Below are 27,691 nucleotides of genomic sequence, written 5' to 3'. Positions count from 1 at the left end.
AAACAAAAGGAGTACAAAGTATAGAAGAGTCACTAAAAAAAAAATTTAGGCGTATAAATACAAATGGCATAAATAAATAAAATCCTGTTAGTTTTTCAACACTAAATGCAAGCTTGGGCAAGGCAGCGAAACAACAACAAAAACAGCCTCACACCACACCAAGACAACACAATCCTTCAATAAAATTGCACATTAAAATTTCACTTCCATTCCTCTGGGTTTGGCAACGGAACCCTCAGAAACACGCCGTGCAACCAGTGTTGGATGGACATCTCCGCCAGTGTTGTAAATTGCACCTCCAAATCACTCAATTGGGATCGTACAGCAGCAGTAGCAGTAGATTTGTTCTGTACAGCAAAGAACTTGGCAGGACCCTCCTGAAAAAGAGTCTTGAGACTGAGTGAGGCTATTGCTGGCTAAATAAGCGTAAAAGTAGAATAAAGAGAAATCGATATTAAACACACACAGGAGCAGAGTCGTCCCCCAGGTACGGTGTATGGGGGTGACCACCCCGGGCCCTGAGCTTTGGGGGGCCCTGAGCTTTGGGGGGCCCTGCGCTTCGATGTCACGGTGCAAGACGTAATACTTCCGTTTAACACATAGGCTCTCGCTCCGGATTGGCTCACAAGTGGTGACATTACATTCATCCCTCTATTTAAGACCAAAAGAGGGTGATTTCTCCGGGATTCGAAAGGCCACACGGTGTAACTTGCCCCAGGCCCCGCACCCTCGTATAGACTGCCTTGACCACTGGACTAGCAGATAGTGGCTTACCGTCGCTTAGCAGTTCCAGGGCGCTTCACACTGCCAGGAGCAGCAGCGGTGGTGGTGGTGGCTTTGCTGGCCGTGGTGGTGCTGGTGGCTGCGGTCCGGAGCCAGCTATGAGCCAACGCCTGCGCTGGCGTCATACGGCAATTCGGATCCCATCTGTTGAGAGATGCACGGGGGACACACGCGGCCACGTGGTGAGAGAGGCATGCTGAGAGCTTTGATGTTCCTTCCTTTTCCCACGAGGTCCAGGAACGCACAGCAGCAGCGGAAGCTGCAGTAGCAGTGGAGCCCTCTGATGCCCAGCAGTGGCTTGCACAGACCTCCCACTCCTCCACAGAGGGCTAACTTCACAGAGGGCCAGTGACACCGCTTATTGGCAGGTCCACTCAGCTCCACATCTTCCTGGTGATCGGTGCAGAGCGGTCGCTGATAAATTGGAGGGGGGAATCCTCGTGGGGAGGGGAGGGGGGGAGTGGTGGGTGGTTCTTACCGCAGACAGGAGCTGATGAATTCGACAAACTCCGGGTCGTCGCTGTTGAGCACCTTGCGCAGTGGGAAGCTCCCCGGCACCCTTTTTTTGCCTGGGCAGAACATCTTCCCCCGATGGTCTGCAGGAGCCATGCACAGCGGGAGAGACGAAGTCACCAACCACCACGTCGCCCACCTACTCACTTACTGACCAATCCATCAACCCACTCATCCACCTACCCACGCATACTCTTCCACCTACCCAATTGCTCACCCACTCATCTACCCACCCACTCACCCACCCTCTCACTGACCCGCTGACCCACTCACTCACACACTCACCCATCCATTCGCGCAATTACCCACCAACCTACTCGCCTACTTACCCACATACCCACCCACTTGCCCACACACCCATTTACCCACCCACACACCCAAGGAATTAAAAATACAAAAAACGCCCCCTCCAAAACAAAATAACAACAGCCTGAGGCTACTCCCTAAAACTGAATCCGGTCTGTCACTCACCCCACGCTTCAACTCACCAAAGAAGTCCGTTCTGTTGGGTGCTGCATTCACAAAGTATCTTGGAGGCATCCCCAGAATCTGCACATGGTTGACATGAAGACAAAGGTCACCCGTAAACTGTAGGGGCAAGTGCTGTTAGATCGAGTAGCAAAAGCAGCAGCGTTTGTTGAGGGCCAGCACTGTGGCGCACAGAGACAGGAGTGGCGGGCCACATTGACCCAGGTACTTCACACATTCCACGAGGTACTCAGTTGAGGCTGACTCAAACTAGAGGAGGCCCAGGACTGTTCAGACAATCGTCACTGGTGTTGGCCATGAGCTGGAATCGAACTCAGTTTCTAGCACAGCAGGCTGACCGCTATACTACTGCTCCCTTACACATACAAGACACACACGTGTACACGCAACATATGACGGCCGTTATTCACAGATCACCAAGTGGCCACCCCCCCTCCTACCACCCCCATAGCCCATGACTTCACGGAAAGAGAGGGGGATCACGAGCGGACAGACGCCGTGTGGGAAATACCTCTATGCAGCGCGGGAGGTGATCTTCGTGGCTGTTGGACCGGAATAATTCCCTGCCCGTCACCAACTCCGCCACCGTGCAGCCCAACGCCCACATATCCACTCCACATGTCAAGCTATAACCCAGCAACAGCTCCGGAGCCAAGTATTCTAGGGTCCCACCAACATTCATAGCTGTACAATAATCACAAGAACAACAAACATTGGTGCGTGTGTACACACTGTGTCTTAAACAGCATCATCATTATACACATAAACAGTCACATGTACAGACACTCAGATACTCACACACAGACACACTCAGACAAACGCTAACATATAGACACTCACCCGGACGCAGAGACACCCATGCGTAAAGACAGCCATACAGACACCCACACGCAGACACTCACACACCCAGGTGAGGTCACTCACGTTGACTTTCCACAAAAAAGCTCGTGCCAAAGTCCGTGATCCTCACGGTGCCAGTCACGGTGTCTTTGACGAGAACATTTTCCTGGAGGGGTAGAATGAATTCAAACTCAGAGGTTACGCCGATATCATTCATCCAGCAGTGGATCAATCACATACCACGACACGCACTAAACAGGGGAACTAGATGAGGCATAGCGCTGTCGACTAGCGTCAGTCAAGTGCAATATTCGCTGTTTTCTGACAGCTGTCACCGGGTGGTGCCCCTTTCAAGTACGTCAAAATTGGAGATGTGAGTAGAGGCGTGTCATGTTCAAAGCACTCTCAGGCACCATCAAAGTAAAGGGGGTGGCTCTATTGACAACCGATTGCCGTTGCTCCAACAGGAGAGCTGCATGGAGCTCACAGCTGGATGAGTGCCCGTTAACGAGTTACAGACAAAAAGCCACTCACAAGAGAGTGCAAGGATTCCGTGATGGTTTCCACTGCACCTTTGTCTTTGGACGTTTTCAATTTGTAGAATGAAATTCGATAACGAGCAGTTGTCAGGCCAAAATGTACGTTCTTTTTGACTCCGTTTCGTGTCTCCCAGGGTTTGGGGCAACGCTGATCAACGTTGCCGGTTTTGTCTCTGGTGAGTCCCCAAGAGCGACACGACTCTACACTATAGTTTAATTCATACCAGATCATCTTCACCAGAGGTAGCATGACCCTGCCTCCTTCCAGTGAGAAGGGCAGAGCTAACGTATCAACCTTGTGACCAACATGGCCGGTTTTCTCTGTGGAACGAGTCCCCAATGAAGATACACCTCTGCACCAAAGTGAAAGCTGAACGCTGTGTCCACTCACTGGCTTGATGTCTGCGTGGACGATTTTCCTGGAATTTATGTGGCACAAGAACTTGAGGATGCCCCTAGTGTAGGTTTTCACCATCGCCATGTCCAACCGCCGGAGCCCCGCTTTTCTATTCACTTCATGAAGGCTCTCCCTGCGAGAGAGGCAGAAGCAGCAACAAAAACAGCATCAGTGCCATCCCCTACAATGCTGCACTGATTCTGATAACGATAATCATGTTAATCTTGTACGTTCATGTGCACGTTCATGACCAATATTAAGAGTTATAGTTCCGTGTGGGTTGAGGTCGTCAGTTTGTCAATAAACCAAATAAATTGGCATATATGCCAACTTGACAACTTTATTTCATTGGATTTGTTGCCGGGTGGTGGAGGGCTATCTATTGGAAGAAGATAAAAACTCCACACAGAAAAGAAGCTCGGATTCTCGCCGAGAGACACAAGCATCACCACTGCTATCCAGCCACCCTGCTGATTGAGTGGAGGCGTGGCTTGGTAAAAGTGGCAGGGCTAATGGAGAAAAGAGAAGTGGCCTCCAATGCACCCATGACACATGGCAGCTCCACAGTATTGCAATGCATGGGTGGCATGGGAATCTCAAAATTAACAGCTTGCCGCGGTGGCGAGATGACATCTCCCCCGCCTGGTATGGAGGAGGTCGTAGGTTTGATCCCGACCGTGACGCCTGTACATTTGGAGTTTGCATGTTCTCCCCGTGGGCACGTGGATTTTTCTGTGGGTCCACTGGTTTTCCCCTCCACATTTAGAAACTACATGTTACTTTTTAAATTTCGATTTAAAGCTTTCGTGACTGCAGGGATTCATATTCTTGGTTCTTTCGGTAAAGTCACGTAGAAGGGAAACAATAAAATAATAAAAAAAAACAATCAAATTCCCACGACGTTTCGACTGCAACACAAGCAATCATCATCAGGTGTGAAAACCACAACAAGAAAATTTGAAAAAAGTGGCGGTTATTTTTAACGTCGTGAGAATTGTATTGTTTTATATTTCTATTATTTTATTGTTTCCCTTCTACGTGACTTTACCGAAAGAATCAAGAATATACATGTTACTTTGTTAAGTTTTTATTTGTGGCCAGGTTGCTTCTAAAAAATAACGAAAGTTTGTTAAGTTAGTTAACCACATTATTGGCGGAGGCGGGGGGGGCATGCAGTACATACTTCAACAGCTCCAGGACGATACAGTGGTGTCCTCTGAAATAAAATGTATTCAGGACTTTGATGATGTTGAAATCTTCATCACTGCCCTCGCCCTGAAGTTCCAGAGCTATCTGGAGTTCCATCTTCTGGAATGTTTCTTGCTTGGAGCTGCACAGAGGAAGTCCACAAATGAAGATCCTATATTTGCTTAAGGGATATCCAGAGCCAAATTCTAGCCAGAATAAATTAATTAAATATGAATTCACCAGGTCTAACAGCACCATGAGTTCCAGTAGTACACTCAACTATCATTGGTGAGGAGCTACCACAGAGGGAGCAGGAGCCGATGTAGGGCACCCGATAGGATTTGGAAGTGAAGAGCCATTCAAATCGGATTGGTCATTTGAGAAATATAAATGAAAAAGCATGTTAACACAACGGATCTTAGCTTCAATGTGGCTCTTCTATTAGGGCACACTTTTCGCACAACGCGGAATGTGCCCGTAATAACACGAACGCGTCCATTGCATAACGGAACGCTTTTCGATTTAAAACAAAACACACTTGTTAAAACGTGGAACATGCCTGTTAAAGCGCGGAACCCGCCCGTTATAACACTATTTGTGAGTAGTCAACAACGAACTACTTTCTTGAGCTGCAATGATACATTGCTCGCAATGATAAAGTAACATGGCGGCATACCCTCAGTTATTGGTCTCGTCATCTCAAGGTGTATGAGTGCATTGTATCTCGCCAAACATTATTATTACATTATTTATGGGGAAATTCTTTTTGCTCAATACTTTTTGCTGAATGCGGAACTTTTCAGGAATGTATCTACAGCATTAAATGAGGAATTACCATAATGTGCAGGTAATCCTTCAGCAATGGGATGCTTTCCCCCAATATTAGTTTACACTGTGTGTGTATTTTAAGCTTTATGGAGTAAAAATCTGAGAACCCAGAAGGAACTGATGCAGAACAGGGGTATAACATGTAAACTTCATACAGGAGGGCACCCGAATCAGGAGTCGAACCCAGGCCCCCCTTCTCACTTTGATGCACAGGTGTCACCACCGCATCGCACGGCTGCCCGTGGCAACGGACTTAACAACATTGGCCTCGTGACGGGGCGGCTCTGAAGTCTTACCTCGATGGTGACACCAGGATCTTGATGGCCACCAGGGTGTTCCTTTTGTGATCAAGGCACTGGATCACCTGGCCTTGACCTCCTTCTCCAATCTTCTTCAGCACCTCATAGCGGTAGTGGAGGTGCTCATGCCGGAACTGCACAAAAGGTACAATCATTTAAAGTGAAAATAATTCCAATCACAAAGTTTAAGAAATGACGATGTATATTCTTTGGGTCTTTCGGTAAAGTCACGTCGATAGGTTCAAAGAAAATAACAAAAAACAAAACAACAATCAAAGGGCTGCCAGGTGAAAATTAGCATGTTATTGAGAGATTAGCATGATAATGAGAGATGAGCATGTTAATGAGTCATTAGTATGCTAATTAGAGATTAGCATGTTAATGAGAGATTAGCATGTTAATGAGTCATTAGTATGCTAATTAGAGAGTAGAATGTTAATGGAAGATCGCAGAGCCACAACCGAGGGGTCGGCGCGCGAAGTGGCTGTGTTCGTGTGAATCCTGTGAAAGCACAAGTTTGAAATGAGCATGAAGCACAACTAACATCGGAAGGTGGTAGGATGGGAACATCATAGCCAGTTATGACTTAAACTGGTTGATAACGTCCTTCTAATGATTGCACAGTTTGTACCCATCTTCTCGGTGGAAATTGTGTCTGTGTCTATATATATGAATGGCTTCATGAACAAAATCTTTGTTGATAGCCAGTAGGCTTGCAAAGTACCTTCGTCTTAGAGAAATACATTTCGTGTGAGCCCACCACGTTAAAACAATGATCAGCCACGGCTGAGGTATGGTCCTACCGTGTTTCAGATCCTAACGAGTTTCGGATCTGCCTTCTGTTCCCGAACATAAGGCAGATCTGAAACTGCCGGGTTGGCTGCCCACCACTTGCATTAATATTGGCTGCTGACATTTGGGCTACGCCCAATTCAAACCATTATAAACAGTTTGCCTTGGGAAGCTAACCCCCCTTTTCCTGAAGATGACCACTTGTGTTGCGATCGAAACGTCATAGTTTTTGTTTTTTGTTCTTTTCTTTGAACCTATATACGTGACTTTACCGAAAGACCCAAAGAATATGAATTCCTGCAGTCACGAAAGCTTTAATTCAAGATTTAAGTGAGAATGTAATTTTCAAAAGTATTCTCTGTAATTATTACGTTTTTTTTACCTGTCATTGTGGAATATTCTGATGTCTGCTGACTCAGTCACCCTTAAAAAAGAGCTTCTTAGCTCAATGGGCTTTACTCGGGATTAAAAATTCTGATTCTGAAGTGCATTGGTGTGTGTGTGTGTAATAGCCCTGGTTGGTACTTCAGGTGCAATAACAAGAAGCCACAAACCCCGCTACCGATAGGCCCTGTGACCGCCCCCACAGTTGGTGTTTTGTGGCGAGCCTCACCAGAATGTAATTTCGTTCGTAGTCGTCGTATCCACCATTGTTGAATCCCTCAGATTTGTTGTACAGTGCAAAGTACCACACTTCCTGCATGGCTGCGAGTTCCAGCTTCTCACGGTTGGTCAAGTGAGGGCCAAAGAGAGCCATGATTTCTGCAGACATGAGAAGAACAACAACAGCTGTGTGATCCCAAATTTGAGCAGTTTGTAGGAAAATATTTCAGGATTGGGATATTTTGGCCAATACCAGGTATGTCTGTATGTATGCTAAACTTCTTTTGCACCGTACGTTGGCCACCTGGATATCACCCATGCATCATGGTCGCTATGAAATCTCCACTGCATCATGGCCACTGTGACATCCACCATACAACATGGCCATCGTGATGTTACAGCATTCACCATGGCCCTCTGTGACGTCGCTCATTACCGTTCTTACCTTGCGGTGATTTGCTGTAGGCGGAGGTGGTGCCCTCTGGGGACAGCGCACTCCACGTGGTGCAAGATTCGCCCTTACTCCTCGCCTCTCCAGCTCGGCTCATCTACATGCACACAAAGACAAAGGTCCACCACGTAAGCTTTAGCAAGATGTTGGGGAAAGCGCAGGAGGCGAGCACTGAGCCAGGATCTCTGAGATCCTGGGCTCCACAATCAGGAGGGTCCTGCCAAGATGTTGTAAGTTCTCAGCGTTGGGATATTTGGCTGATATCTGATGTCACACCTGGATTTACAATGAGACACGTGTGGATTTAGAGGACACACGCAGGTGAATGGCATCCTTCAAACTGTTAAGAGAAGTGGGGCTGGGCCAGGAAATGCCACGGCCAGGAGGAACAACGATGGCCGATGATCAAGAACAATAACGGAGCTGCAGCCAAGTATCGGAGCACGTCTGAGAGGTCAGCAGAAAGATGGAGCGACAAAATCGGTGCTTGGTGGATTATTCCATCGCAGGATCATGAGGGGTGGTAGCAGGGTCTCAGGGAAGGAGGCCTTCATCCAGTAGTGGATAGATAAAAGTACTGTAGATTATTCACGTGTAGACAGGCAGGTACATAGGATCTCGGGGGAGATACTCTGATAGATGCACACACACTCAGGCAGGCAAGCAGATGCACACTCAGGTATATGGATAGGTGACAGGTAGCCACACGCAAAGTGGAGAGCACACGTCCATCCATACTTCACCACACGAGTGGAGGAGCCACACGTACCTCCATGGTGGCAACTTGCAGAGCAGGGTGCACAGAACTCGCAGCGTCTCTCGCACAGTCCGGGTCTCTGCATGCGGAGCAGGAGACGAAGGCGAGGATCACAAATAGTCGAGGGGGCGTGACGGTACCCAGATCTCAACACGAGGACTCACATCCTCACCATGAACCCACATCATCAACGCAGACTCACATCATCACCACTTACTCACAACACGAAACACAAAAACAACCAACATTCGCCACAAAGTAGTGGTGATGTCACCACGGCGCCTGTGCCGGGCCAGGTGCACTTTTAGGCCACATCAAGTGCCGAAGGCTGTCAAGACGTCACGGGATAGACCCAGGTTCCAAAGGTTGGCTGAGATGACTGGTAGATACACCAGCTGTATCCCAAACTGTGCCAACTTGCTGAATTTTATCCGCCACTCGTTGTGAGCGTCACTCCTCTGCCCTCAGTTGTTGTTGGAGGGCGACTGCCTCCAACTGCCCAGTAGCATCCTTCACGAGCTTCCTCGTGAAGGATGCTATTTACACCGCTGATACCACTCTTCTGCAAGTCCACTCAGCTCCACATCCTCCCAGACAGCATCAGTGCATATTTTCGACAGCCCATGTCATGCCCGTTTAGCCCCCTTTATGCGGCCAAAAAAACTGCTTGGATATGTGGGCTACAAGACCCAGCCAACGCAGCCTTGCCTGCCGGGGGAGCTTACTGGTGGGAAAGTGTCCAGATCTTTCAAGGATTTGTGAGCCCCTCACACAATCCAGCCTGTTTAAAGCCATGACGGATCGTAGGAACCACCACTAACACCACGAACAACACCACCACCAACAACACCAGCACCACCACCAACAAGAAAATTACCACCATCAACACCATCACCAAAAACATCACTAACACCACTAACAATACCAACATCAACACAATACCAACATCAACACCACCCCCATCAACACCAACAACACCACCATCAACAACACCACCACCAACTCGACTACCAACACCACCAACAGCACCACCAACAGCACCAACACAATACCAACATCAACACCAACATCAACACAATACCAACATCAACACCACCCCCATCAACACCAACAACACCACCATCAACAACACCACCACCAACTCGACTACCAACACCACCAACAGCACCACCAACAGCACCACCAACAACACCAATACGACCACTAAAACCACCAACACCACCACCATCAACACCACCAACACAACCACCAACAACACCCCAATCAACACCACCAACACCACGAACACCACCACGACCACCAAAACCACCAACAACACCACCACCAACACCACCACCATCAAAACCACCAACAACACCACCACCAACACCACCACCATCAACAACACCACCATCAACAACACCACCACCAATTCGAGTACCAACACCACCAACAGCACCACCAACAACACCATCAACACCAACACCACCATCAACAACACCACTATCAACAACACCACCACCAACTCGACTACCAACACCACCACCAACACCACCAGCAACACCACCACCATCAACACCAACAACACCACCATCAACAACACCACCATCAACAACACCACCATCAACAACACCACCATCAACAACACCACCACCAACTCGACTACCAACACCACCAACAGCACCACCAACAACACCACCACCACCAACACAACCACCATCAACACCAACACCATCAACACCACCAACAACACCACTAGCAACAAAGATAAAGATCCCCCTTATAGATGAAATAGACTGTTGGGGCAAGTTCTGATAGCCAGCAGTACCTATGAAGGCCAGAACGGCACACGAGGGAATGGGTGGCCAACACAACGCCCGACCGCCTTTGTCTCCCTAGTGGCGACGTTTACACACCACACCAGGTACTCATTTGAGGCTGAGTCGACCTAGGGGAGGCCCAGGACCGGTTCACATAATCGCCACCGTGTTGGCCTTGAGAGGGAATCCAACTCGGGATCACCGGGTTCATAGCGCGGCGCGTTAACCACTACACAAAGACAAAGATCCCCCGTATAGCCTTAACAGACTGTAGGGGCAAGTGCTGTTAGCGAGCACCTATGAAGGCCGGATCGGTACACGAGGGGGTGGGTGGCCAGCACCACGCCCGACCGCCTTTGTCTCCCTAGTGGCGATGTTTACACACCGCACCAGGTACTCATTTGAGGCTGAGTCGACCTAGGGGAGGCCCGGGACCGGTTCAGATAATCGTCACTGGTGTTGGCCGTGAGCGGGAATCGAACCCGAGTCGCCAAGTTCATAGCGCAGCGCGCTAACCGCTACACTATCGCTCCCCACCACTACACACACACAGACTCACACACACACAGACTCACACACACACAGACTCACACACACAGACACACACACACAGACTCACACACACACAGACACACACACAGACTCACACACACACAGACTCACACACACAGACTCACACACACAGACTCACACACACACAGACTCACATCACCTCACCGCTCCTCACCTTCGCCAGATGCTCTCCCCGCCTCTCTAACGGACAAACTGCCAGGAGGAAGCGCGTGGCTCGAGACGAGGGGGCGGTACCATGAGACCACGCCCACTGCGACGTGAACAGCCCTGAGCCCCTCCCCCCACCGGAGCTCCTCCCCCCCATGGCCACACCCCCTCGCCCCACCCCTTTACCCCCCTCACCCCGCCCCCTCTCCCCGCCCCTCCCCCCGCTGCTTCTTCCGCTGAGGCCGGGGCGAGTGGAGGCGGCGCTGTGCATTGTGGGTGGCGAGCGGCCGATTTGGATTCCCGCTCACGGCCACCGTCGGTGGCTCGCGAGCTTCTGAAGCGGCGGCTCGCTGGCTGGGCCACCTCTACGTCGACTCAGCCCGAAGAAGGCGAGAAGCTTGCACGGTGTGGACACAGCAGCAGTGGCGGTGGTGCGGGGGAGGGGGAGGCAGAGGAGGCGCCTGGCCCACAGCCGTCACGCGCTAGGCGCCTGCTGAGTTCACGGCCCTGCTGCTGATGATGAGGAGAGGCACTGCCAGATTGCGGCTGATGGGATGAGTTAAATTTAGTTTTTTTGTGTCTCTGGAGGGACGGATTTGTTGTCGTGGCAGAAATGGCCTCCACTTGAGGCCGCGATGTGGAGTATTTGGTCTCCTCTTCCACGCTGGGCGTAGCCACACTTTACCCCTCCACACGCGGGCCGTGAGCTCACTGGACTTGCAATGCAGAGGTGCAGGTTCGAGTCCATTTCACACTCAGCCACCCACTCACTCAGCCACCCACTCAGCTACCCACTCACCCACCCACTCACTCAGCCACTCACTCACTCAGCCACCCACTCACCCACCCACTCACTCAGCCACTCACTCACCCACCCACTCACCCACAGAGGGATAAAGACCCTTCATGCAGTGGTTGTGTAGTATCTGCGTTAATATTTTTGTTGTTTGGTTATGGTGGTGGTTGTGGTGGTGGGTGTGATTATATTTGGTTGTAGTGGTGGTTGAGGTTACAGTTGTGTTGTAGGTGGTTATATTGGTTGTTATGGTAATTGTGGCTCTGGTTGTGGTGGTTTTGGTTGTGGTTATAATTGTGGTTGTGTAGGTTGTGGTTAAATGTGCGGTTGTGGTCTTTGTGGTTATATTTGTTATAATTGTGTAGGTGGTGGTTGTAATGGTCATAGTTGTGGTGTAGGTGGTTATGATGGTTGTTTTGGTAGTTGTATGTATTTTGAACTTCTATCGCACCCTACCCAGCCAACCGTGATAATTGGAGGTGTGGTATTAGTTGTGGTTATTTTATGGTTCTTTTGGTTATAGTTGTGGTGGTGATTGTGGTTGGTGCAGGTGCTGGGATGAAGGATGCGTTCTGGGTCCTCTGCCCATGCGGCTCCAACAGCGATGGCTCCAGCCAGCACTGCCGCCCCTGTGTCGCATTGGTCACATGACCTTGCCTCCCAGCATACCTTGCAGTCGTCGTTGATTCTGGGCCATCTTTACCTCCTGCATCTCGAGAGGAGCTCTCGCTTCCTGCACGCGCTCTCCTCCTACCTCTGCTCTCTCTCCCCGTGTCTCCCTCCTCTCTCTCCCCGTGTCTCCATCCCCCTCTAATTTCTGGGTGGTCCAGGTTCAGGGGTCAGGAGTTTACTGGCTGCACTCCAACCTTTGACCTTGGCTGTCACTCGAGTGGATTTGTCACACAGCAGTCAACCCATAGCATCAGGATCTGTCCCGTGACCTCCTCCTGTGCCTAGCCTGGAACAGCAGTCAACCTGTGGCACCCGGATCTGTCCTGTGACCTCCTCCTGCACCTAGCCTGGTACAGCAGTCAACCCATGGCACCTGGGTCTGTCCCGTGTCCTCCTGCATCCAGCATGGCTTAGCAGTCAACCCATGGTACTTGGGTCTATCCCGTGTACTGCTGCTCCTGCACCTGCACCTAGTCTGGCACAGCAGTCAACCCATGGCACCTGGTTTGTTGTGATGACATTACCGCCACGTAGTGGCGAATGGTGGCCATTGTCGTTGTGAGTTGGTGGGCTTGTGTGTAAGTAATTGTGATTGAGTGTGTGACTATCATGTCGTGTGTGCGAGTTGGATGGTAATGGTGTGCTTATGAGGGTGAGTGTGTATGGGTGTGTGAGTTTCGTGGTGAGGATGTGAGTGATGGTATGTGACAGTGTGAGTTTGATGGTGATTGTATCATGGTGAGTGCAAGCAATACTGTGAGTTTGACTTAATTCCCCCCCCCCCCTCCCTTTACCCACTACCCACTCTTCCTTCCTCTCCCCCCACTCTCCCCACCCCCTCTACCTCACCCCCTCTACCTCCCTCTCTTTCCCTGCCTCTATCCCTCTCCTTTCTCCCGTAACTACCTCGCCTGTAATACAGGAGGTCGTGGGTTCGATCCCTACCCTCACACCTGCTATATATTTTAAGTTTGCATGTCTCTCTCTCCCTGTGGTCGCGTTCAGAGTGTTTGGTTTCTATAAGTGTCGACGTGATGATAAGCCACTTCGTTGACCGATAATTTTTGGCCTTTTCTCTTCTGAAGAAGAGCTGTGTAGCTCGGTGGGCCTCACCTGGTAAAATATAAATAGTTTAGTTTCCTCTCTTCCTCCTTCCTTCCTCCCTCTCCACACCCCCTACCCCCCAGCACAATAACAAGAAGCAGGAGGAGGAAGGTTCGTCTCCCAAGCCGAGCGCTTCCAGGTCCACCTTCATGATCCTCCCTCTGCCCCAGGGTGGAAAGATCCCCTCGCACAGGGTTACGGTATCCCACCCACATACACACAGGGTTACAGTACCCCCTACTCACATGCCAGGCTATGTGCACCACACAGAGACCTAAAGACTCGCACATAGATCCATAGACTCACACAGACCCATAGACTTACACAGAAACCAATTAACTCAAACAAAGACCTGTCGAAACACAGACAATATTCTTGCACAAAGACCCATAGACTCGCACAGACTCATCCACTCGTGCACTCATCCACTCAACGACTCACAGGCTTACTCGCTCACCCAATCCCTCACCTACTCAGCCACTCACTCAAGAACTCTCTCATCCATTTACCCACCCACTTGCTCACCCACTCGTGCATCCACTCACATAATCACTCATAAACTCACCCACTCACATGCTCAGAAACTGACTCACAAAATAATTCACCCACTCGTGCACTCACTCGCCCACTTCCCCATGTGCACACAGATTCACCCACTTACTTACTCGCTCACAGACTCCCTCTCTGATAGACTCGCTCACTCACAGACTCAATCGCTCACAGACTCACTAAGAAGCTCTCACCCACTAACTTATTCAGAAACTCACTCAACCACCGACCCACTTACTTAAAAACTACCTCACTTATCCGCACCCACTCACTGACCTACTTACTCATTCACTCGCTCAGCCACTCACTGACCAACTCGCTCACTTGCAGACTCACTCACTCACTCATCCACTCACTCCGAAACTCATTCATCCACCCACCGACTCACTCGCAACCATTAACCCATCCACTCAATCATTTCATCCATTCACTCATCCACTCACTCAACTACTCACTCATTCAACAACCCACTTACTCAGCCACTCATTCAGAAACTCATTCACCTACTCACCCACACACTCCCTCACCCACTTACCTATCCACTCTTCCACTCATTCAAGCATCCACTCTCTTAACCACGATCTCAGAATATCACTCACCCACTCACCCTCCCAATAATTTCATCACTCACTCACCCACTCACTCCATCAGTCACTCACCCACTCACTCATCCACTCAATCAATAACCTGCTCATTTACTTACTCACAAATGCGCTCATCTACTTGCTTAATTAGTCACTCACTCACCCACATTTTCACATTTATTCCTTCCGTCACTTCCTCATTCAGCTACTTCGCCAATGATTATCTTATTCATTCACTCAATCACGTATCCATTCACTCAACTACTCACCCATCCACCCAATCACTCAGAAACTCACTCACCCACTCACCCACTCAATTATCCACTCACTGACCCACTCACTAACTCACTCAGAAATGCACTCACCCACCCACTCATTTATCAAATCATCCACTCTCTCACCTACTCACCCACTCACACACAAATGTACACACTCACTAACCCACTCCCTCACCTACTCACTCACCTACTCACTCATCCACTCGCTCAACCACTCACAGATTCACTCACTCACAGACTCTCTCATCCACCAATTCTCACTTGGTCACCCACTCATCTACTCAATAATTCACCCACCCACAAACGCACACACAAAAACACCCACAAAGATAAAGATCCCCCGTATAGCCATAACAGACCGTTGGGGCAAATGCTGTTAGCAAGCACCTATGAAAGCCAGCATGGAACACGAGGGGGTGGGTGGCCAGCAACAGGCACGGCCAACTTTGTCTCCCTAGTGGTGAGGTGTGTGCACATCACCACTAGGGAGATGAAGTTGGCCGTAGGTCAACACAGCCTCAAATGAGTGCCTGCTGAGGTGCACACACCTCACCAGGCACTCATTTGAGGCTGTGTTGACCTACGGGATGCCTGGTTCAGATAATCGTCACCAGTGTTGACCATTAGAGGGAATCAAACCTGGGTCGCCAAGTTCGTAGCGCAGCACACTAATCGCTATACTACACACTCACTCTCACAAGCTCACTCACTCTCACAAGCTCACTCACTCTCACAAACTCACTCACTCTCACAATCTCAATCACTCTCTCACAAGCTTACTCACTCCCACAAGCTCGCTCTCACAAACTCACTCTCATAATCTCCCTCACTCTCACAAACTCACTCACCCTCACAAACTCACTCTCACAAGCTCACTCACTCTCACAAGCTCTTTCTCACAAACTTACTCACTCCCACATGCTCACTCACACTCACAAGCTCACTCACCCTCACAAGCTTACACTCACAAACTCACTCTCACAAGCTCACTCACTCTCACAAACTCACTCACTCCCACATGCTCACTCACTCTCACACACTCACTCGCTCTCACAAGCTCACTCGCTCTCCCAAACTCACTCGTTCTCACAAACTCACTCGCTCTCATAAGCTCACTTACTCTCACAAGCTCACTCTCTCTCACAAGCTCACTCGCTCTCAAAAACTCACTCACTCTCACAAGCTCACTTACTCTCACAAACTCACTCGCTCTCACAAACTCACTCACTCTCACAAACTCACTTTCACAAACTCACCATCGCACAAACTCACTCACTCTCACAAACTCACCCTCGCACAAACTTACTCTGACTCACTCTCACACAAAGACAAATACATTCCCTGTTTGAGATTCCCTTTTAGCCTGAAGAGACTGTTGGGGAATGTGCTGTTAGCGAGCACCTATTGAGACCGAATCAGCACACTCGGGAGTGGGTTGCTTTAGAGTTCAGTGTTACTCACTGGGGCTTCCATAGAGTTCGGTGTTAATAACTGGGACTTCCTTAGAGTTCAGTGTTACTCATTGGGGCTCCAATAGGGTTAAGTGTTAATCACTGGATCTCCCATAGGGTTCAGTGTTGCTCACTGGGTCTCCCATAGGGTTGCATGTTAATCAATGGGTCTCCCATAGGGTTCGTGTTACTCACTGGGTCTCCCATAGAGTTCAGTGTTACTCACTGGGTCTCCCATAGGGTTGAGTGTTAATCACTGGGTCTCCCATAGGGTTTGGTGTTAATCACTGGGGCTCCAATAGGTTTCAGTGTTACTCACTGGGTCTCCCATAGGGTTCAGTGTTAATTACTGGGTCTCTCATAGGGTTCAGTATTAATCACTGGGTCTCCCATCGGGTTCAGTGTTACTCACTGGGTCTCCCATAGAGTTCAGTGTTACTCACTGGGCATTCCATAGGGTTGAGTGTTACTGGGTCTTCCATAGGGTTCATTGTTATTTACTGGGTCTCCCATAGGGTTGAGTGTTAATCACTGGGGCTCCCATAGAGTTCAGTTTTAATAACTGTGTCTCCCATAGAGTTCAGTGTTAATCACTGGGGCTCACATAGGGTTCAGTGTTAATCATTGGGTCTCCCATAGGGTTCGTGTTAATCACAGACCCATAGATTCCTAAAACCCTAACTCTATAAACACCTAAACCTCTATACCCCTAACCCTCTAAACCCCTATACTCCGAAAACCATAACCCTCTAATCTCCTTCACCCTTAACACCCTAACTTTCTAATCCCCTTAACCCTTAAACCCCTCACCCTCTAAACTCCTCACCCTCTAAACCCCTATGCCTCTAACCCCCTAACCCTCTGAACCCAAACCCCTAACTCTTTGAGCCCCCAACTTTCTAAATCCTTAAAAACCAAACCCTCTAAAACCCTAACCCTCGAAACCTATGTCCTTCTAAAGCGTAACCTTCAGAACCCTTAACCCTGTAAACCTCGAAACCTTAACATTCTACAACCCTAATCCCTAACCTAAATCCGAACCCATCTAAACCCCAACCATCTCAAAATCTAACTAAACCCTAACCCTCTAAACACCTAACCTTCTAAACCCCAACCTTCTAAACCTCTAACCCTCTAAAAACCCTAAAACCCAAACCCTCTAAACACCTAACCCTCTAATCTCCTAACCGTTTAAACCCCTATACCCCTACAACCCAAACCCTAAAAAAACCCTAACCCTCAAACCTTTATTACACTAAACCCATAACCCTCTAAACCCCCAACTCTCCAATCCCATGTTTTTTTTTTGCGGTAAGATCGTGTAAATATAAATGTCTTAAAACCCGTCACCACCCGACACAGCCAATTAATAAAGTTTGTCACGTGAACAAAAGTGCCAATTAGTTTCTACTTTGGCACATCGGTGTGTTGGAGACTAACCCAAATAAACCTTTATTATGCATAACGCCTCAACCCCATAACTCCCCCTGCGCCACCCCCCATGTCCCCCCTCACCCCCCACACCCCCCTCACCCCCCACACCCACCACACCCCCCTCGCCTCCCCCCGCTGCTACTTCCGCTGAGGCCGGGGCGAGTGGAGGCTGCGCTGTGCATTGTGGGTGGCGAGAGGCTGATTTGGATTCCCTCTCACGGTCACCGTCGGTGGCTCGCGAGCTTCTGAAGTGGTGGCTCGTTGGCTGGGCCTCCTCTACGTCGACTCAGCCAGAAGAAGGTGTGAACCAAGCGCGGTGTGGACACATCAGCAGTGGCGGTGGTGGGGGGGGAGACAAAGGAGGCATCTGGCCCACAGGTGCCTCCTTTGTCTCACTCCCCCCGTGTCTCCCTCCTCTCTCTCCCCGTGTCTCCCTCCCCTCTCTCCCCGTGTCTCCCTCCTCTCTCTCCCCGTGTCTCCCTCCACTCTCTCCCCGTGTCTCCCTCCTCTCTCTCCCCGTGTCTCTCTCCTCTCTCTCCCCGTGTCTCCCTCCTCTATCTCCCCATGTCTCTCTCCCTCCTCTCTCTCCCCGTGTCTCCCTCCCTCCTCTCTCTCCCCATGTCTCCATGTCCCCTTCTCTCTAGGTGGTGCAGGTTCAGGAGTTTTCTGGCTGCACTCCGACCTTTGGCCTTGGCTGTCGCCCAAGTGGGATTGTCGCACAGCAGGCAACCCATAGCATCAGTATCTGTCCCATGACCTCCTCTTGCACCTAGCCTGGCACAGTAATCAACCCATGGCACCTGGGTTGTTGTGATGACATCACCGTCATGTAGTGGCAAATTACAGCTGTTGTCATCGTGAGTTTGTAGGCTTGTGTGTGAGTAATGGTGCATGTGTGACTTTAATGACGTGTGTGAGAGTAGGATGGTAGGGGTGTGTTTTTGAGGGTATGTGAGTGTGTGAGTATCATGGTGAGTGTGTGAGTATCATGGTGAGTGAGGGTGAGTATCATGGTGTGTGGTTGTGTGAGTATCATGGTGAGTGTTCAGTTCAGTTGAGTTAATTTTGGTATAGCCCCGTGAGCCATTCGGCTGTTGAATTGGGTGCAACCACAACAAACAAAAAAAACACGAACAAGAAAAACATCTTAAAGTGACTATGTGACTGTGCAAACATAAAATTAATGGTAAAAAAACTGCAAAAATATTCCTGAAAAAAGCACCGTACACCAACGCGGTGTGCAAAAAATCCCAGTTGGATGCAAGTCAAGCAACAACAACCACAAAAACTTATATTAAGGCCATCAGTCTAACTCCGTACTACAAAAAAACAAACATGTCCAAACCAAAAAACTTTTCCAAATCACCAAAAAATAAAGCCGTAATTGCAACGTAACATTGATCACAAGGACTGTGACCGAATTTTTACAATAAACTACATAAATAACATGTAACACCAAATCCTAGAGCCATAGCTGGCTGCATGAGTTACTCCACAACAACAGAAGCATTGGTCGGAGTATCAAATTTTTCAATGCACCTTTAAGATCAGCACTCTAAATAAAAATATAGATAAAACTTTGCAGCGTCATCCGGAGTGAAACATTTTATATTATTTTACGCCAATGAATAGCAGTGGCAGCTAGGGGTGGACAACTCCTCTAGAGCAGTTTTGAGAGAAGATTTCATTGGTAGCGCTTCAAGTTGCAGTTTATTGGCAATAGCATTCCAGACTCTGGGGGCATCAATAGCAAAGGCCCTTCCTCCAGTTTTTGTACGGCAATAGGGAATGTGAAGCTGGTAAATTAGTGAAGACCTATCGTCAAATTTGTTCTTTGAAACAGAGAGGAGATCCAGCAGGTAGTCTGCGGATTTTTTTGTAAGTACATCGTGAATAAATAAGATCTGGTGCACAAGCCGTCGAACATTAAGAGATGTTAAGTTTGACCCAATGTAGAGATCACGGTGGTGAGTCCTATATGGGCAGTTCAATGTAAATCTTAAGGCCGAGTGATAGATGGAATCAAGCTTCTTTAGTACAGTACTTGGGGCTGATTTATACACGATGTCAGAGTAGTCAGGTAGAGGCAGTATGGTAGCTTTTATCAATTCCAAACGGAACATTGGGGGTAAGCAGTGCTTGTGTCGATACAGAAAACCAATTTTTATTTTTGTCTTTTTACCAATATAATCAATGTGATCTTCAAAATTCAGTTTTGAATCCAGGATGACCCCAAGATACTTATAGATCTTGACTTGCTCTATATGACAATTATTTAAGGAATGGAATTGGGGAAAAATAACTTCCTAATTTAGTCCTGGTGAGAAGCATAGCACCTTGGTTTTGGAGGTATTCAGGACTAGTTTAAGAGCAACTAGCTGATGTAGTTTGTTAAAATTACCCTGTAGCTTAGCAATCACGTCATCCGGAGAGCGGCCATCAATTCCAGATCATCAATTCCATAAACTTGAGACCCCCATTTAAACAAAGATGGCTGAAACCTGATCTAAATCCATGCTCTCTGCTACACTTGACCGTTACATCATCCCATCACCACCAAGCCACGTCTACAAAAAGTAATTATATTCTTGGTTCTTTCGGTAAAGTCACGTAGAAGAGAAATAATAAAATAAGACAGATTATTTTTATTTTATTATTTTCCTTCTACGTGACTACCGAAAGAACCAAGAATATGAATCCCTGCAGTCACGAAAGCTTTAAATCGAAAAATAAAAGTAATTAATTAGGGAGCCTCCTCCTCTGCATATAAGCCACGTGGTGCACAAGCCGTCCTCCAAGATCTCAGCCCACTTGCGTTGACTGTCCATGTTGTTGGGAAGGAGAAGTTTCTGTTTGATGTTGGAGGGCCTGGGGAGGTTGTTAAAACGTTAAGATTTAGCAACCTTCTGAATCACTCATCCTCTCAATTATTACATATTTGACCACTCACTGTACCAATCCAATCACTTTCGTGCCTGTTGCTTTACAAACCCACTCTCTCGCTTGTTGGCCCACTCACGCGTGCGTCAGATCACTCACTTATCCATCCACCCGAAAATGTTAATTCCAACTGCCTATTGCATTAAACATAATCGCCAGACTTAACCGTGATATTTAACCTTTAATCCATACAAGCATGTTGATGTACAGCCCATTTGTTTAAATCGACTGCTTGATAAAGGCCCCGTATGCCTTGTAGGTCATTGGGGTCAAATGACCATACTTAAATTATTTGTGTTAACCTGAGAATGACGTCGTAGGTCACTTGATGTCAGAGATACCACCCATGTGGCTGTGACATCACAGATTGGAGCCGTCTATGGCAGCAGCTAGGGTCTGAACTTAAAGTCAGACTCCTCTCCAGTGTTGGATAGCATTCAATACATGTAATGCAGGGCACAATTGTGCCAGCAATCAGAACACAATCATCATAGACTAAGTTGCCTCGGTTTTTTCCTAAAACGCAGTAAAATGGTAAAACAATTTCCTCTTTTCTCGCACAACTGTATTCACATGTTTGGAGGTCAACCAGTGTTCAGGTAATAAAAGGGGTTCCACAGGGTTCCATCCTCAGCCCCCTCTTGTTCACTCTATATGTCAATGACTTGGGCACTGACCTGGATCATTCCAGGGTAATCTTTTTGTAGATGACACGATACTGATTACTGCTGGCCGCTCTCCGGATGACGTGATGCTAAGCTACAGGGTGATTTCAACAAACTACAACATTAGCTAGTTGCTCTTAAACTAGTCCTGAATACCTCCAAAACCAAGGTGCTATGCTTCTCACAAGGACTAAAGCAGGAAGTTATTTTTCCCCAATTAGATTCCTTAAATAATTATCAAATAGAGCAAGTCAAGATCTATGAGTATATTGGGGTCATCCTGGATTCACAACTGAATTTTAAGATCACATTGATTATATTGGTAAAAAAACAAAAATAAAAATTGGTTTTCTGTATCGACACAAGCACTGCCAACCCCCTATGTTCCGTTTGGAATTGATAAAAGCTTCCATACTGCCTCTACTGGATTACTGTGACATCGTGTATAAATCAGCCCCAAGTACTGTACTGAAGAAGCTTGATTCCATCTATCACTCGGCCTTAAGTTTTGCATTGAACTGCCTATATAGGACTCACCACTGTGATCTCTACAATGGGTCAACTTAACATCTCTTAATGTTCGACGGCTTGTGCACCAGATCCTATTTATTCACGATGTACTTACTAAAAAAATCCGCAGACTACCTGCTGGATCTCCTCTCTGTTTCAAAGAACAAATTTGACCTCAGGTCTTCGCTCATTTACTAGCTTCACATTCCCTATTGCCGTACAAAAACTGGAGGAAGGGCCTTTGCTATTGATGCCCCCAGGGTCTGGAATGCTATTTCCAATAAACTGCAACGTGAATCACTACCTATGCGATCTTCACTCATTACTGCTCTAGAGGAGTTGTACACCCCTAGCTGCCAATGCTATTCAGTGGCCTAAAATAAAATAAAATGTTTCTCTCCGAATGACCGCTGCAAAGTATTATCTGTATTTAGATTTAGTGTGCTGATCTTAAAAGTGCATTGAAAAATTTGATACTCCGACTGATGCTCCTGTTGTTGTGGAGTGACTCATGCAGCCAGCTATGGCTCTAGGGTTTGGTGTTAAATGTTGTCGTTTATTGTGAAAATTCGGTCACAGTTCCTATGATCACTGTTACATTGCTTTTATGGCTTTATTTTGGTGATGTCGAAAAGTTTTTTGGTTTGGTCATGTTTGTTTGTTGTAGTACGGAGTTAGACTGATGGCCTTAATCTAAGAATTCTTGTGGTTGTTTGACTTGCATCCCATTAGGATTTTTGCACACAGCGTTGGTTTAGGGTGCTTTTTCAGGAATATTTTGCTGTTTTTTTCCTGGATTTTCTGTTTGCACAGTCACATAGTCACTTTAAGATGTTTTCTTGTTCATGTTTTTTGTTTGTTGCCGTTGCACCCGATTCAAGAGCCGAATGGCTCACAGGGCTATACCAAATAAATGAAAACTGAAAACTGAAATTCTGCTGCTCCCTCGTGTGCATTCCTCTCGACTGCGGGTGGAGGCGTGGCTATGATGTAACAGAGGTGACGTCACTACCGCGAGGCTCTGCCCCCACGCGCTCGGCGGGCGCACCACGTGGTGCAGTGCGGGTGGTGCGCGTCACCGGAAACAGCAGTGCCCTTGGTTCGACATGAAACATTTGCCCCCTCGCATCGTGCTGTATTTGATGTCGCCGTTCCTGCGGCGAGGACTGAAGCGAGGCCTAGCCGTCAGGCCTGGCATACACCGAGGCCTCAGCCTTCATATTCGTTCCTGGTTATTTTTGATTAAGTGAAATTATGAACTTGTATTTCATTCATTAAATTGCAAGCGTATAAACACCATCCCGTTGGTTTACTTTTAAATTCAGGATTGTATTATAATTATTGATCTGTAGTTATATTTAAGTGAGTGAGGTGGTATTACTAAGTGTGAATTTGAGTTCCATGTAAATTATTGTGTAAAGGATTTGTCTCTGTGCACCTATCCTGGCAGGGGTAATTTGTGCTTTTTATAATTAAGTCTTTAATGAGATTGTTTATTTGTGTGAGTCTGTAATCTTTGTCTGCGTCAGGTTACATATCTATGTTTGTAGCTGTGTGCGTTTGTTAATTTATGATGGGTGGTGATGATATTTCTTGATCATGTATGGTGGTGATGATGGGTGATGATGATGATGGGTGGGTGGGGGTGGTGATGATGATGTTGATGGGTGGTGGTGATGATGGGTGGTGATGGGTGGTGATTATGGAAATTGGTAGTGGTAATGGGTGATGATGATGGGTGGTTGGTGTCTATGATGGGTGCTGCTGATGATGATTGGTGGTGGTGATGATGGATGTTGGTTATGGGTGGATGGAGGTTGTGATGATTGATGATGGTTGATGATGGTGATGGTTTTTGATGATAGGTGTTGATAGTGATGATTGGTGGTGTTGATGATGGGTGGTGATGATGATGGGTGGTGGTTATTTTGGGTGGCTGGTGTCAATGATGATGATGATGGTTCGTGATAATGGGTGGTGGTGATGAATAGTGAGGTTATGATGATGGGTGGTGGTGGTGGTGGTGGTAGTGATGATGGGTGATGGTGGTGGGAGTGATGATGGGTGGTAGTTTTCATAGATGGTGATTAAGATGAGGTAATGATGATGATAGGTGGTGATGACGATGGCTGGTGATATGAAAGTTGATGAGTGATGCTGATCACGGGTGTTGATGATGCTGGGTGGTGGTGTTGATAGGTGGTGGGTGGCGATGATGATGGTTCGTGATAATGGGTGGTGGTGATGATGATCGGTGGTGATGGTGATGGTAGTGATTATGATGGGAGGTCATGATGATGGATGGTGATTATGATGGCTGATTATGCTGATTGGTGGTGATTATCATGGGTCATTATGCTGATGGGTGGTGGTGATGATGGCTGATGGGTGGTGGTGATGATGGCTGATGGGTGGTGGTGATGATGGCTGATGGGTGGTGGTTATGATGGGTGGTAGTGATGATGGGTGGTGATTATCATGGGTGATGGGTAGTGATGATGGGTGGTGATGATGATGGATGGTTGTGCTGATGTTCGTTGGTGGTCGTGGTTCTGATGAGTCGTGATCATGATCGGTGGTGATTATGATGGTTAATTGGTGATGCTGATGATGGGTGGTGTTGATGATGATGTGGGGTGATGTTGATGGTTGCTGATTATGATGGGAGGTCGTGATCAGTGGTTGGTGGTGATGATTGGTGATGGTGGGTGATGATGGTGATTGGTGGTCTTGGTTGTGATGATTATGACGATAATTGGTGGTGGTGGTGATGATTGGTGGCCGTGATGATGGGTGGTGATGATGATGGGTGGTGATTATGATGGGTGGGTGGTGGTGATGATTGGTGGTGCTGATGATGGGTGGTAGTGATAATGATTGATTGGTGGTAGTGATGACTGGTGATCACGATGGTTGGTGATTATAATGGTTAATGGGTGATGATGGGTGATGGTGTTGATAGGTGGTTGATGATGATTGGTTGTGATGGTGGTGATAATGTTGGGTGTTGATTATCATGGGTGATTATGCTGATTGGTGGTGATTATGATGATGGTTCGTAATAATGGGTAGTGATGATTGGTGCTGGTGATATTGATGGGTGGTGATGATGATGGATGGTTGTGGTGATGATGGATGGTGGTGGTGATGATGGGTAGTGATGATGATTGGTGGTGATTATGTTTAATGGGTGATGGTGTTGATAGGTAGTTGATGATGATTGGTGGTTATGGGGATGGCTGGTGATTATGATGGGGACGGTGATGATGATGGCTAATGGGTGGTGGTTATGATTGGTGGAAGTGATTATGGGTGATAGGGATGATGGTTGGTGATTATGGTGAGTGGTGGTGATGGTGAGTGGTTGGTGGCTTTAATGATGATGGTTGGTGGTGATGATGCAATCTGTAATTTACACTGCAGGAGGAATCTGATGAGCTACAAAGCTCTTTACCACAGCTGTGCAAAGTCACGCGCAGGGACAGAGAGTGCGGCGTGCGGTTGCTAGGCGCGGCAGGCCCTGGAGATGCTCACGGCGGAAGCCATCGCCTCGATGCTCGACGGAGGGGTCGAGGGCGACGTTTGTTGACCCTCGCGCTGACGACGTTTGTCGACGCGGGCCGTTCGAGTGCACCAAGCGTGGACGCAGATCCGACACTCGGAGCAGCCCAGGGGAAGGCGTCTCCCGTCCCCTAGCAACGGCGCCGTTGGGCACCGCAGCTCGCCGTAGCCAAGGGGGCGGGACAGGGGGCGGGGTGTCCGGACCCCCATGTGACCACCCACTCAATATTTATGATGGGCGGGGCATCGCCGCTTCCGGAAGCTGAGGTCCAACGTGGTCACGTGGCTCCCCACTCGCGTTGTGTACACAAAAACAACGGCCGGAGGGGGGGGGTCTAACGGATGGGGGGGGGGTCCAGCGGCTGGGGGGGGTCCTGCGGCTGGGGGGGGGGGTCCAACAAGGGGGCACAGGTGCTGCATCAGCCAGTCATCTCAGTCATCTCAGTTAATCCACCCATGGCACTGGGTCTGCCCCGTGACCTCGTGCCAGCAGGCGTTCGATACTTCACGTGGCCTCAACGTGCACATAGCCTGGCACAAGCGTCGTGGTGGCGTCACCGCCACTTAGTGGCGAATGGCGGTTGTTGTTGTGTGACAGTGAGACAGACCCAGGTGAGTGAGTGGGAGTAGAGAGGTGGATGTGGAGGAGGACACGGGGAGGAGGGAGACACGGGGATGGGGGAGACACGGGGAGGAGGGAGACACGGGGAGGAGGAGACACGGGGAGGCACACAGATTAACACGATTGGATATGTACGGTGCGTAAGAAGTTCAACATACAACCGCAAAGACCCTAAAAGACCTACAGAGACCCATAGAGACATCCAGAGACCCACAGAGACACCCATAGACATCCACTAAGACCTACAGATTAGCACGGTTGGCAACGTACGGTGCGAAAAAAAGTTTAACAAACACAGAGTATACACATACACAGAGACCCAGAGACACCCAGAGACCCACAGAGACCTACAGATTAGCACGGTTGGCAACGTACGGTGCGGAAAAAAGTTTAACAGAGTATACACATACACAGAGACCCACAGAGACCTACAGATTCACACGATCGGCTACATACGGTGCATTCTGACTATCCAATAAGTAGAAGTGGTGCATATTATTTAACGAGGGATTTGTTTACCTTCCTTAGCTCCCATGGTGTCTGTGTGTAAAGACATTCCCAGCGCTACGGAAGGGGGAGGAGGTTCGCCAGATCAGTGACCCTGATGAGAGACACAGACTCCAAATATACAGCAGCAGCAGCAGGCGTCAGGGTCGGGATAGAACCTTCTACCTCCTGGATACCAGGTGAGGTAGTTAACAACTCATAGACGAGGTGAGGTGACGGGTGAAGAGGCGGGAGACGAGGTGAAGTGATGGATGAGGTGGGAGATGAGGTAAGGTGTTGGGTGATGAGAGACGAGGTGAGGTGATGGGTGAGGAGGGAGATGAGGTGAGGTGGTGGGTGAGGAGGGAGACGAGGTGAGGTGATGGGTGAGGAGGGAGACGAGGTGAGGTGACGGGTGAGGAGGGAGACGAGGTGAGGTGACGGGTGATGAGAGACGAGGTGAGGTGGTGCCGCCGCAGCGGAGCCGCTCCGTCGGGGCCGTACCCACCGCCGTGACGCCACCACTGGTGCCTCGGATTTCCCGCCACTCTCCCGAGGCCGGTGCTCTCTCAGACGTCCGCTTTTTACCCTCTACACAGTTGTGGTGCCGCCGCAGCGGAGCCTCTCCGTCAGGGCTCTACCCACCGCCGTGACGCCGCCACCGGGGAGTGACGGCGCCGACGCAGCGCGCCCCTCGCCGCCCCCCCCCTCCCCCCCATGAATGCACGCACACCCCACGTAGAGCCAGGAGGGAAGGTCACCTGGCCGACAGGTTTTTATCCAGAAGCCCCTAATGGGATCAAGCTTCATGGTTTTCTGCGGCCGGGAAATTGGGCGATCTACCCCCGAGGCTGACATGCACCGTGGCGCCGTGACCTGATATTAAAGTTACTTGGTCACGGCGGAGGCCGTTGAGCCACCGCGAGTGAAACCGTGGGCCGATAGCGGGAAGAACGGAGAGTGGACGTCCAAGAAACCACCACAGTGACGTCACCAGAGTATGATCAAAGTACCGAAAAGGCGGGAAAATCCGGGCCGCCG

General features: G+C 48.8%; 1 long non-coding RNA gene across 1 annotated transcript; it reads left to right on the top strand.

Annotated features, from left to right (window-relative positions):
• The first annotated feature begins 11,224 nt into the window (after window positions 1-11,224).
• On the top strand, window positions 11,225-19,268 carry LOC142907706 (uncharacterized). The gene is made up of 4 exons (XR_012931214.1): window positions 11,225-11,403; window positions 13,654-13,770; window positions 18,019-18,166; window positions 18,511-19,268. It is a non-coding gene; the product is annotated as an uncharacterized LOC142907706 (long non-coding RNA).
• The last annotated feature ends 8,423 nt before the right edge of the window (window positions 19,269-27,691 follow it).

Source organism: Petromyzon marinus, chromosome 82, assembly GCF_048934315.1.
Source record: "Petromyzon marinus isolate PM22_M1 ecotype Great Lakes invasive population chromosome 82, UKy_Petmar_22M1.pri1.0, whole genome shotgun sequence".
Lineage (NCBI taxonomy): Eukaryota > Metazoa > Chordata > Hyperoartia > Petromyzontiformes > Petromyzontidae > Petromyzon > Petromyzon marinus.
This window is presented reverse-complemented; position numbering and strand designations above follow the sequence as displayed.